This window comes from Lepus europaeus, chromosome 10, assembly GCF_033115175.1.
Source record: "Lepus europaeus isolate LE1 chromosome 10, mLepTim1.pri, whole genome shotgun sequence".
Lineage (NCBI taxonomy): Eukaryota > Metazoa > Chordata > Mammalia > Lagomorpha > Leporidae > Lepus > Lepus europaeus.
The window spans coordinates 6303703-6315969 of NC_084836.1; the positions used below are offsets into that span (position 1 = coordinate 6303703).

The following is a 12267-nucleotide window of genomic DNA, read 5'->3' on the forward strand; positions in this document are numbered from 1 at the left end:
AGAGCTGCTCCCTGCTGTGTCTCCCATCGCTCTGGGGGCAGTCAGTCGCCATGTTAAGGCACCCATGCAGTCCTGGGAGGGCCCACTCGGCAGTAACCAGCACCACCTGCCTTGCCAGTGACTGCTCCAGCCCCAACCCCAACCCCAGCCTTCAGACCACCGCAGCTGACACCATCACTACAGCCAGACACCCAACCAGCCTCTGAAATTCTTGGCCCGCAGACACTGTGCAATACTTATTGCTGTCTTAAGCCTCTGTTTCGAGGCAATGAGTTATACAGCAACAAATGATTACTAGGATGGGATTTGTAATAGTTAATTTTATTTTTAAAAAGATTTTTATTGATTGATTGATTTGAGAGGTAGAGTTACAGATAGAGGAAGAGACAGAGAGAAAGGTTTTCCATCCGTTGGTTCACTCCCTGAATGGCTGCAATGGCTGGAACTGGGCTGATCTGATGCCAGGAGCCAGGAGCTTCTTCCGGGTCTCTCACGTGGGTACAGGGGCCCAAGGACTTAGGCTATCTTCCACTGCTTTCCCAGGCCATAGCAGAGAGCTGGATTGGAAGAAAAGCAGCTGGGACTCTACTGGCACCCATACTGGATGCCAGCATAGCAGGTGGTGGCTTTACCCACTATGCCACAGTGCAAGAGCCCCTAATTTTATTTTCTAACTACTTATTTGAGGGGCCAGCATTGTGGCATAGTGGGCAAAGACACCCACCTGCAGTGCTGGTAACCAATACAGGCGCCAGTTCAAGTCCTGGCTGCTCTACTTCCGATCCAGCTCTCTGCTATGGCCTGGGGAAGCAGCAGAAGATAGTCCAAGTCCTTAGGCCCCTGCACCCACGTGGTGCAGAACCAGAAGCAGCTCCTGGCTCCTGGCTCCTGTGTCCAGCAGGCACAGACTTGTGTGAGCAGAGGCAAAGCGCGGCAACGCTGAGCCCACAGCCCCAGGCTCTGCTCATTTATCTCCAAGTCCTGCCAGTCCCACCACGTGGATCTGGGCAGGTGATAACAGATCATGTTATGAAACAGCACCTGGCCATTATCCATACTCCCAACCAGGAAGGAGCTACCTGCTGTCCACCTCGACACCCACCACAGAGCCTCACTCTCTGCTCACTGGGTAAGGCAAATGACCCATCACTGCACCAAGATGCAAAGGAAGAAGGCAGGACATTCCAGTAGCAGCTACGGCCACCTCACGCTCACAGTCATGGGGGGAGCCCAGCACACAGGGGTGGAGTGGCAGAGACCCCGGTTTAAGTCTGGTGCTGCTATTTATTGCCTGAGTGATCTTGGACAACTTACCCTCTCTTCTGAGCACTCTCCTCTGGGGGCCCTTGTGAGGACTGGAGAGATCACATAAAACCTGAGCAAAGTCTCCATTCTGTTACCACCACCCTGTGCATTTACAAGCACACACACAGTCCCCTGTGTCCCTCACACAACCAGAACCCGCACAAGCTGTTCTGCAGCTCACTTCTTTCACTCATTAACAAAGACATCTTTCCAATGTCTACATATAGATCTCTTTTCTTAAATATTTATTTTTATCTACTTGAAAGGCAAAGTGACAGAAACACAAAGAGAGAGAGAGAGAGGAGAGGATCTATCTATTTAGCTAGCTAGCTGCCTGTCTTGCATCTGCGGGTTCATTCCCCCAAATAACCACAATTGCCGGAACTAGCCCAGACCAAAGCAAGGAGCCTGGAACTCCACACAGTCCCCTACATGGGAGGTAGCAGCCCAAGTACTTGAGCCATCATCCACTGCCTCCCAGGATGCACTGGCAGGGAGCTGGGCTGGAAGCAGCGCAGTCAGGACTTGAACCAGCACTCTGAGGGATGTGGGCATCCTAAGTGGCGATTAACCTGCTGCTCCACAGCACTCGCCCCGGTCCTGTCCCCTACGCAGCATGTTTCCACATCCTGCAGCAGCCCGGGCATGCCAGCACCGAGGACAAAGGGATCATCATCACCAGTCCCACAGCAGCCCACCACGCAGCAAACACATCACGTCCACATACTCTGGCATCTCACCTCCTACCTTCCTCATCAACTCTCTGGAGCCAGGCTCTGCTTGTGCGCTTGGTCATGCAAACTTGCAGGCAGAACCTGACACTAACCCTGATTTAATTTCATCAATTGTTGACCATCTCCAGGCCTCTGTGGTCTGCAGAAGTCAGGAGGACCCTCCTCGTGTATCAGCCACACATGCAGTGAGCAGGAATCCCGGCTTGTCCATCCAAGTCACAACACAAACGGGACCTATTCCAGGCCGGCCTTCCCAGGGAGATGTCTGGTCAGGCCAACACTATCCGTCTAGCAAAGCTTCCCAGTCCCAGGTGTTCACCCCAAACAGATGCCACCTACCTCAACTGTCATGAGCACTTGCTTCTTAAGGACAGCCTGAAGAACGAGTCAAATACCCCACAGAAACCGACACTCTCACTAATCTACTAGTCCCCCAAAATAAGCCATGTTGGTCTAGCTGTGAGACTTCAGGCAATCCACTCGGCTCCCCCAGGCCTGTTTTCACACCTGTATAGGAGGAGATACCAGCCATGCTCCTGAGTTCAGAACAGTGATGTGAGTTTAAGGCACATGAAATGAGGGCCGGCGCTGTGGCACAGCAGGTAAGGCAGTCGCCTGCGGCACCAGCATCCCATGTAGGCGCCAGCTCAAGTCCCAGCTGCTCCACTTTGCTTCAGCTCCCTGCTACCACCCCTGGTAAAGCCGTGGAAGATGGGAAATCTGAATGTAGTTCCAGGCTCCTGGGTTTGGCATGATCCAGCCCTGGACATTGTGGCCATTTGGGGAATGAACTAGTGAATGCAAGATAGTGCTCTGTAACTCCACCTTTCAAATAAACAAACAGACCACTGCGTCTTAAAATAATAGGGGCCAGTGCTGTGGCATAGAGTAAACCTCCACCTGTGGTACCAGCATCCCACATGGGCACTATTTCTTGTCCTGGCTGCCCCTCTTCCAATCCAGCTCTCTGCTGTAGAAGCAGCAGAAGATGGCCCAAGTCCTTGGGCCCCTGCACCTGTGTGGGAGACCCGGAAGAAGCTCCTGGCTCCCGGTTTTGGTTCAGCACAGCTCTGGCTGTTGAAGCCATTTGGGGAGTGAACCAGCGGATGCAAGACCTCTCTGTCTCTCCCTCTTTGTCTGTAACTCTGCCTCTCAAATAAATAAATATTAAAACAATAACTTACCCAGGGTCACAGCAGGTGTGTGGCTGGGCAGTCTTCAGTCTATCACACTGTGCGGGGGAAGGGTGACCTCTGTGAGGCAGGACTGGCACCAAATTTAGGGGCAGCAGAATTCAGGAGATTTGGCCCATCTCAGAAACAGACTGGAATCAGCACTCATATGGGTACTATGCCACAACGCTGGCCCCATGCACAAGTTATTTATTTTTAAAGATTAACTTATTTGAAAGGTAGAGAAATGGAATGGGGGGGGGGAAGGAGGGAGAGAAGTGGAGAGGAGAGAGAGATTACGATCACTCTCCCATCTGCTGGTTCACTCCCCAAAAGTCCAAAATCGCCAGGAACTACATCTGGGTCTCCCATGTGGGTGGCAGGAACCCAAGTTCTTAAGCCATCATCTGCTGCCTCCCAGGCACATTAGCAGGGAGCTGGATGGAAGCACAGAGTAGTTAAGACTTGAACCACGCACTCCGATATGGGATGCTGGCAGTATCTTAACCCTCTGGGCCACAACACTGGCCCCTGGGCAAGTAATTTAACTTTCCCAAGCCTTAGTTTGGTCATACAGAAAATGGAGATAAACTTAATAGTGTGACTATCAAATGTAATAGTCTACATAGAGGCCGGCGCCACAGCTCACTTGGCTAATCCTCCGCCTGTGATGCCGGCATCCCGGGTTCTAGTCTCGGTTGGAGCGCTGGATTCTGTCCCGGTTGCTCCTCTTCCAGGCCAGCTCTCTGCTGTGGCCTGGGAAGGCAGTGGAGGATGGCCCAAGTGCTTGGGCCCTGCATCCACATGGGAGACCAGGAAGAAGCACCTGGCTCCTGGCTTCAGATCAGCGCAGCGCCGGCCATAGCGGTCATTTGGGGGGTGAACCAACGGAAAAGGAAGACCTTTCTCTCTCTCTCACTGTCTAACTCTGCCTGTCCAAAAAAAACAGTCTACACAGAGTGTTTTGGCAGAGAGCCTACGTGTTACAAGGGGTCATTTTCCTTCAGAGAGAGGTACATAATTAGAAGTGGTAGCTTTTGTCCCTTTTCTGGCTCACGTGGGAAGCCAGGAAACTGCACACACTGTCTCACAGGCTCTGGGTTGATTAAAATCTTAAATAGACTTAGCTCATCTGGGCTTGGCATTCCTGACCCCCTCTGAGGTATTCTAGCAGCTCTGGGGCATTTCGCCTTGGTTACTGGCCCTCCTGCTAACTTTGGACAAGTCATTCTGAAAACCTAAGCTGATTTCTTTAAGTGCCCCCTCTTCTCTCCTTCAGATGATTTGTAATTTGTTAGACTTTGCCTTGGAAAGTCTCCCATGCCTCTGAAACTCCCTCCTGCTCATGGGACCTTCCAGCGAAACTCACCTACCTGGTCTCTGAACAATTCCACACCCACCTTCATCAGGAGCATCAATCTGACAGAACTCCTTTGGCCTGTACAGATCCTAAAGGGACCGCCATGGGGGCCTCGGCACTGTCCCACTTCCCCCCAGTCCTCCAGCCCTAGCCAACCACTAATCTATTTTCTGTCTATAAACTGGCCTGTTGTGGACACTTCATACAAATGCAGTCCTTGGAGACGCTCCTTCCACTCAGCATGATGTTTCGAATACTACAGCATCTACCCACCCTCACTCATGCAGTGTATTTTTTTTTTTTTTTTAAGATTTATTTATTTGTTTGAAAGGCAGAGTTAGAGAAAGAGAGAACAAGATCTTCCATCTGCTGGTTCACTCCCCAACTAGCCACAATGGCTGGAGCTGGGCCGATCGGAAACCAGGAGCCAGGAGCCTCCTCCAGGTCTCCTACGTGGGTGGCAGGGGCCCAAGTACTTGGTCCATCCTCTACTGCTTTCCCAGTCACATCAGCAGGGAGATGGACTGGAAGTGAAGCAGCTAGGACTCGAACTGGCACACTCATGGGATGCCACAGCACTAGCCCCATGTCTGGTTTGTTTGTTTGTTTGTTTGACAGGCAGAGTTAGTGAGAGAGAGAGAGAGACAGACAGACAGACAGAGAGAAAGGCCTTCCTTCCGTTGGTTCACCCCCCAATGGCTGCTGCAGCTGGCATGCTGCGCCAATCCGAAGCCAGGAGCCAGGTGCTTCTCCTGGTCTCCCATGGGGTGCAGGGCCCAAGGACCTGGGCCATCCTCCACTGCCTTCCTGGGCCACAGCAGAGAGCTGGACTGGAAGAGGAGCAACCGGGACAGAATCCGGCGCCCTGACCGGTCTAGAACCCCGGGGTACCGGCACTGCAGACGGAGGATTAGCCTAGTGAGCCGCGGCGCCAGCCTCATGTCTGTTTCTTAACGACGACTAAATTCCCCATGCCTAAACACCTAGTCTGACAAACAGAAGGTGCTACATAAATATCACTTAGTTAAATGAAGAAATGTTGCTTCTACCTACTAGTTCTTCCTTACTAAGCAGGGTTAGACACAGAGCAAATTCCGTTAACCTTGTGAGAGCAATTAATAGACAAATTAATGATTTACCAGTCTTAGAAGCTTTTGGTTAGGGTACAAAAAGGCTCAACATTTTTGAAAGACAATTAGGCAATACCTATTAAAATGGAAAGTGTTTGTACCCTCTAACCAGCTCTCCCGCTTCCAAGAAGCTATCTTATCAAAATACCACATAAATGAGCAGACAGAAAGGCAAGGACATTATCTGCAGCATTTTCTTTTTTTAAAGAACCCAATTGTTCAGAAATGCGGCATTAAGTTCTGGCTCATCCACCATGGAATGCCATTCTACAGTTCTTTTTTTTTTTTTTTTTTTTTTGACAGGCAGAGTGGATAGTGAGAGAGAGAGACAGAGAGAAAGGTCTTCCTTTTTGCCGTTGGTTCACCCTCCAATGGCCGCTGCGGCCGGCGCATTGTGCTGGTCTGAAGCCAGGAGCCAGGTGCTTCTCCTGGTCTCCCATGCGGGTGCAGGGCCCAAGGACTTGGGCCATCCTCCACTGCCTTCCCGGGCCATAGCAGAGAGCTGGCCTGGAAGAGGAGCAACCGGGACAGAATTCGGTGCCCCAACCGGGACTAGAACCCGGTGTGCCGGTGCCGCAAGGCGGAGGATTAGCCTGTTAAGCCACGGCACCGGCCCTATTCTACAGTTCTTTAAAAAGACAGTGGGGAAGGCATTTAGCCTAGTGGTTAGATGCTGGTTAAGATACCTATATCCAGGGCAGGTATTATGGTGCAAGTTAGGCTGCGCTTGAGGTACCTACCTACCCAATCAGAGTGCCCCAGATCCAGTTCTGCCTCTGCTACCAATCCAGCTTCCCGTTAATGCACCTGGGAGACAGATCATGACCCAAGTACTTGGTTTCCACCACTCATGTGGGAGACCCAGACAGAGTTCCTAGTTCCTGGTTTCAGCCTAATCCAAGCCCAGCTACTGCAGGCATTTGGGGAGTGAGCCAGTGGACAGAAGAGCTCTCTCTCTTCCTGTCATTCTGTTTTCAGATAAATAAATCTTTAAAAGACAAAAAAAAAAAATGCCCACAGCCTACATCACATCCCAGTTTTCAGGTGCAATGCCTGGCTCCAGCTCCCAATTCCAGCTTCCCACTCTGTAGGCCCTGGAGGCAGCAGTGAAGGATCAAGGGACTGAGATGCCACTCCCAGCTCTGGTGAGTCTAAAGCCAACCCTCGTGAGCGCTTCTAGAGTGAACCGGGGGCCGGCGTTCTGGCGCAGTGGGTTAAACCACCGTCTACAGTGCCGGCACCCACTTCCCATCCAGCTCCCTGCTAACGACACCCTTCACGTGCTGACATCCCACACAGGTGCCGGTTCATATACCGGCTGCTCCCTGCTGATCGCACCTAGGAGGGCAGAAGATGGCCCAAGTACGCGGGCCCCTGACACCTACCTGGGAGACCTAGGAGTTCCAGGCTCCTGGCTCCGGCCCGGCCCGGCCCAGCCACAGCCATTGGGGCCATTTGAGGATTTCAGCTTTCTCTGTGGTATTGAAGTATTTATAAGAACACTCGCATCGCTGTTTATATGGTTATAAATACATGTCTTCTCTATTCGAAGCATCCCCAGAGCACTCTCTCTGCTGTAGCACAGCTTCCTCACTTAGACTCCAGTGAGAGCTGCATCAGCACATCAGCATGTTTTGGGACACACCTCAGCCTCCCTAAGCCTTGAAGACAACAGAAGCTCAGACAGGAAGTGGTCTGCCTCAACACACACAGCTGGGAGTCTAGGGCCCACGCCTTCTCACTGTGCAACAGACGTGTCTTCCCAGCCTCTCCTCCAGGCCCAGCAGCCTGGTGAGTTAGTCCTCCTCAGGGGCTCTCACTCCCAGCTGCTGACCCAGCTGCCTTTCTGGGAGTCTAGCTGCTCGGTCCGATGACGGCCCACCCCTGGTAGGATGGGCGACAGATCTCCAGGGCTCCCAAGAAGGGGAGGCTCTGTAGATCCTTGCTTCCCCGATACAGAACAACGAGCAAACTCTAAAGGAAGAAAGAGACCCACAGTGGGAGACAGCCACCGCATGACTGGGCAAGAACAGGAAAGGGGAGGGGTCCCCGCCAGCACTGTGTTGCAGGTTAAGCCACCATCTTTGATGCCAGCATCCCATATGAGCACCTGTTGAAGAACTGGCTACTCCACTTCCAATCCAGCTCCCTGTTAATGTGCCTAGGAAAGCCGTGGAAGATGGCCCAAGTGCTTGAGCCCCTGCATCCAAGTGGGAGACCTGGATGGAGTTCTTTTAACTCTGCTTTTCAAATAAATAAAATCTTTTTTTGATGATTTATTTATTTATTTGAAAGGCAGTTACAGAGAGGAATAAACAGTGAAGAGGTCTTCTATCCACTGCTTCATTCCCCAAATAGCAACAACAGCAAGGGTTGGGCCAGATCAAAGCCAGGAGCTTCTTCCGGGTCTCCCACATGGATGCAGGGATCCAAGCACTAGAGCTATCTTCTGCTGCTTTCCCAAGCAAATTAGCAGGGAGCTAGATCAGAAGTGGAGCAGCTGGGACTCAAATCAGCACCCATATAGGATGCCAGCGCTGCAGACCACTGCTTAAGCCTCTGCTCCACAGCGCTGGTTCCCAAATAAATAAATCTTTAAAAACAAACAGGAAAGGGGACTGGGGTTGTGACACAGTGGGTTAAGCCACCACTTGCAATGCCAACATCCACATTACAGCACTGGTTCCAGTTCTAGCTGCTCTGCTTCCAATCCACCTCCCTGCTAATGCTTCTGGGAAAGCAGTGGATGATGACCCAAGTGTTTGGGTCCCTACAACCAACATGGGATACCTGGATGGAATTCTAGGTTCCTGGCTTTGGCCTGGACCAGAATTGGCCATTTGTGGCCATTTCTGGAGTGAAACAGCAAATAGATAGATCTCTCCCTCTCTCTCTGTCACTTGCATTTCAAACAATCTTTTTTTTTTTTTTTTTTTTTTTTAAGATTCATTTATTTATTTGAAAGACAGAGTTACACAGAGAGAAAAAGAGATCGTCCATCTGCTGGTTCACTCCCCAAATGGTCACAATGACTAGGGCTGGGCCAGGAGCTTTTTCCGGGTCTCCCACACAGGTGCGGGACTTAGGTCACCTTCCAGTGTTTCCCAGGCGCATTAGCAGGGAACTGGATTGGAAGTAGAACAGATCAGACTCAAATCGGGGCCCATATGGAATGCCAGCACTGCAGGCCACAGCTTTAACTTGCTGAGCCACAGTGTTGGTCCCGCAAATAAATAATCTTAATAAATAAATAAATAGGAAGGAAGGAAAAGAGGGAAGGAAGGAGGGGAGAGGGAAGGAAACCATGCCTGGTCTTATGCCATCTTCCAATAACTGTGCCAAGAAGGATTGCTGCATGTCATTTTGTCCCTTGTTTGATAAGACAGCCTCAGAAGAGAAAGTCAAGTCCATTAAAACGTAAGTTCCATGAAGGCAAAAACCTCGTCTATTCTGATCACCACTAGAACTCAGTGCCCAAGGCAACGTCTGACATACAGTTCAAGGAACACTTGGTGATGAAATGGATAAAGATAGAGCTTCATTGCACTTTCAAACTCTGATCATGTGTGCCTCTGGCAGAGGCCATAATGAGTCATCAGGGCCAGTTCAGAGCCAAGGCACTGGGATGTGAGTCCGTCCCGTGGCACGTCACACTCCCACACCCACTCAGGACTCAGCCCCGACATGGTTCAAGTCAGACACACTGCCTTCTCTTCCCAAAGGATGGAGACTTCCCTTGGGACACTTGTGTCCTGAGAACACCCAACCCAAAGGGACTGCCAAGTCTGTGGGCAGGGTCCTGTTCAGCCTGCCAAGCACAGCTTATGGCCGCACTGCCGGTTAGGAAGCCACGTGCTGGTGGGCACGGGCCCTCGGAGCAAGCCGAGGAGCTCACGACGGCCTGGTCTCCACGAGCGTGAGCGTGCACTGTGGAAATACTCCCAGCCGAGGACAAGTCACAGAGACGGCATCCGCCCTAAAGCCGGGGGGAGTGCGGGCAGCACCGCAGCGCCCCTGGCTGGGGAACCTCAGCCAGGATTCTGCTCTGTGCAGACTGAGAATGAGAAATAACACGCGGCTTGTAGATGCAGGGGCAAGTCCGGACGGACAAACAGAACTCCTGTCAGTGGCCGCCTCCGGAAATCGGGATGGAGAAGCAGAGCTTAAATGAATGTATCACATCTATAAGGAAACAATGTCTCAGAAGCAGAGCCTGACTGCTGGGCCCTGGGCAGGCACCCAGTCCTCCTGGGAGCACGATGCCCGCCTGCCTCTGCCCTGGGGGAGGGGTTACAGGCTGCTGTTTCCCACCACGCCCTCGACTTCTCCCTTCCCTGCCGCCGAACACCCCTGGCCCAGAGCGGGCCCCAAGCACCAGGCCAGCACATCTTGGACCTGAAAAGGCCTCATGGATCCACTCACCGCGCACCTGAATGCTTACCACAGTCCTCCACCTGCGCAGCCCACCTCCGGGGTGAGGACGCTACACACTTCACCAGAAGAAAGAACAACTCCAGGCTTGAGGGGGGCCCTGCTTCTTCAGACCACAGCTCCAGAAGTCTTCAGACCACAGCTCTTAGCGGCTAGCTGCCAGACCCCGGCACAGGAGCCTCAAATGAGCCTCAAATGGGCAACACAGGAGTGCACGTCAAGCAACACCCTCCCCCACCTGAGGAGGCATCTTCCCACACCGCCTCTGCGAGGCTTCTAGCAACCGTCTCCCACCCCTGGTAGGCCAGGCTGGCATGTCTCCCAAGAACCCACAGCCGGATGCTTCTCCCCTGCCAGCAGGCAGCCAGCTAGCTTCGTTGCTATGCGACTGGCAGGAACAGAAGTGATGCAGTCCTTTCCAGAGGCTTGGGAAGGGAGCAAGGTGCCTCTCTCCAGGTCACAGCCTCTATCAGGCTCCAAAGGCAGCAGGGAACAGGCTGATAAACTCACTCGTCTGCCTACTTCTCTGGCCGCTGGCGTCAGCAGCAGACTCCAGGTTTACTGCGAACTGCACACAAACCCCCAGGCCTGCGCCGGCCCCCACTAGGCAGATCCACACCAACACACTTGAGAAGGGCATCCTGTGCAAGCTCACAGGCGGCCTATAAGAGTGCCCCAGAGCTCAGTGACGGACAAAGCTCCCTCTGTGAGCCATCTCCTTTGCCAGCCTTGCTGATGTGTGGGGCAAGAGGTGATCACAGTTCCAAAGAGACGTCTCCTACACCCGAGTGGCCAGGAGCCAACCGGACTGTGCCCCTCCACCCGGCCTGCTGCAGAGATCCGCTTTCTACTCTGGGGAACCAGCCTGGCTGGGCAGTAGAAGCCTGGGTTCTGCAAACAAACGTGCATTCAAAGCTCAGCTCCTGCCTGCGAGCGGTGACCTCTGGTACACTGTTTATTTAACCCCTCTGGGCCTCCGTTGCATCACTATGAAAACAGGCTAATAAGACCTGCTTCTTAGGGTTGCTGTGAAGGACAAATGAGGCAATATTTGTAAAATAAGACCCAGTTCTGTGAGTGGTGCAACGGGCCTGCACACTCTGCATACGGCAGCTCATGTGGCTTGCCCGACCCTCGAGACCGGGTCCAGTCTAACAACCCCGTGGCAGTGGGCAGACTACATTCAGGGGCCAGGACGGGCGGATGAGGTTGCATTCAGCCCCCCCTCCCCCCAAGCACACCGCCCCTGCTCCTTGCTTTGCCCAAGGCCCCACAGTTACTTAAACGACTGCTCCTCCTCAGCCCAGAGGGTCCTCACAGGCAGCTCCCTCAGGGCACAGGCAGGACACAACAATGCTTGTAGATGACACACAGATGCCCAGTGACAGACAAGACAGACAAGGCCCTGAAGAAGTGTGTGTGTGTGAGAGAGAGGTTAAAGGAACTCCTGCTGCCTCTCTGGGACCGCTCACAAACGCCCATGGAGTTAAAGCTCCCAGTCAGAAACGCTCTCAACCTCTGCAAGGAGAAAGCAGGAACAATCGCACTAGGCCTGAACTCACCGAAGGCTGGGACCTTCCTGCTTTGGGATGAGTGCAGCAAACGTGGTTCTGGAGCTCACTTCCCCAGCCAATCCTGCCCTTCAACTCAGAACACAGGAAAGGGGCGGGCACCTGGGACATCCACACCCCCTACCCGAGTGTCAGGTCAAGTCTCAGCTCCTCCACTTTTGGTCCAGCTTCCTGCTTTCCGTGAACCCTGGGAGGCTCAGGTGCTTGGGGCCCTGCCACCCATGTGGCAGACTCAGATTGCATTCTGGGTTCCTGGCTTTGGCCTGGTCCAGCCCTGGCTGTCACAGACATTTGAGGGGTGAACCAATGAATGGAAAATCGCTCTCTTTCTCTGCTTTTAAAATAAAAAAGTGAAAATTTAAAAAAAAAAAAAAAAAGAACTGTTAGATTCATTTTTCCCTCTTCCCCCAACTCTCTCAGAGCAGTGTGATAAGGTCTTCCAGAACCATTGCTACATGTCTCTCTCTCTTTTTTTTTTTTTTTTTTGACAGGCAGAGTGGACAATGCGCGAGAGAGAGAGAGAGAGAGAGAAAGGTCTTCCTTTGCTGTTGGTTCACCCTCCAA

General features: G+C 52.5%; 1 protein-coding gene across 1 annotated transcript in view; it reads right to left on the reverse strand.

Moving 5' to 3' along the window:
* ACO2 (aconitase 2) overlaps window positions 1–12267 on the reverse strand; it is a 43978-nt gene that overhangs the window by 24578 nt on the left and 7133 nt on the right. The window lies entirely within an intron of this gene.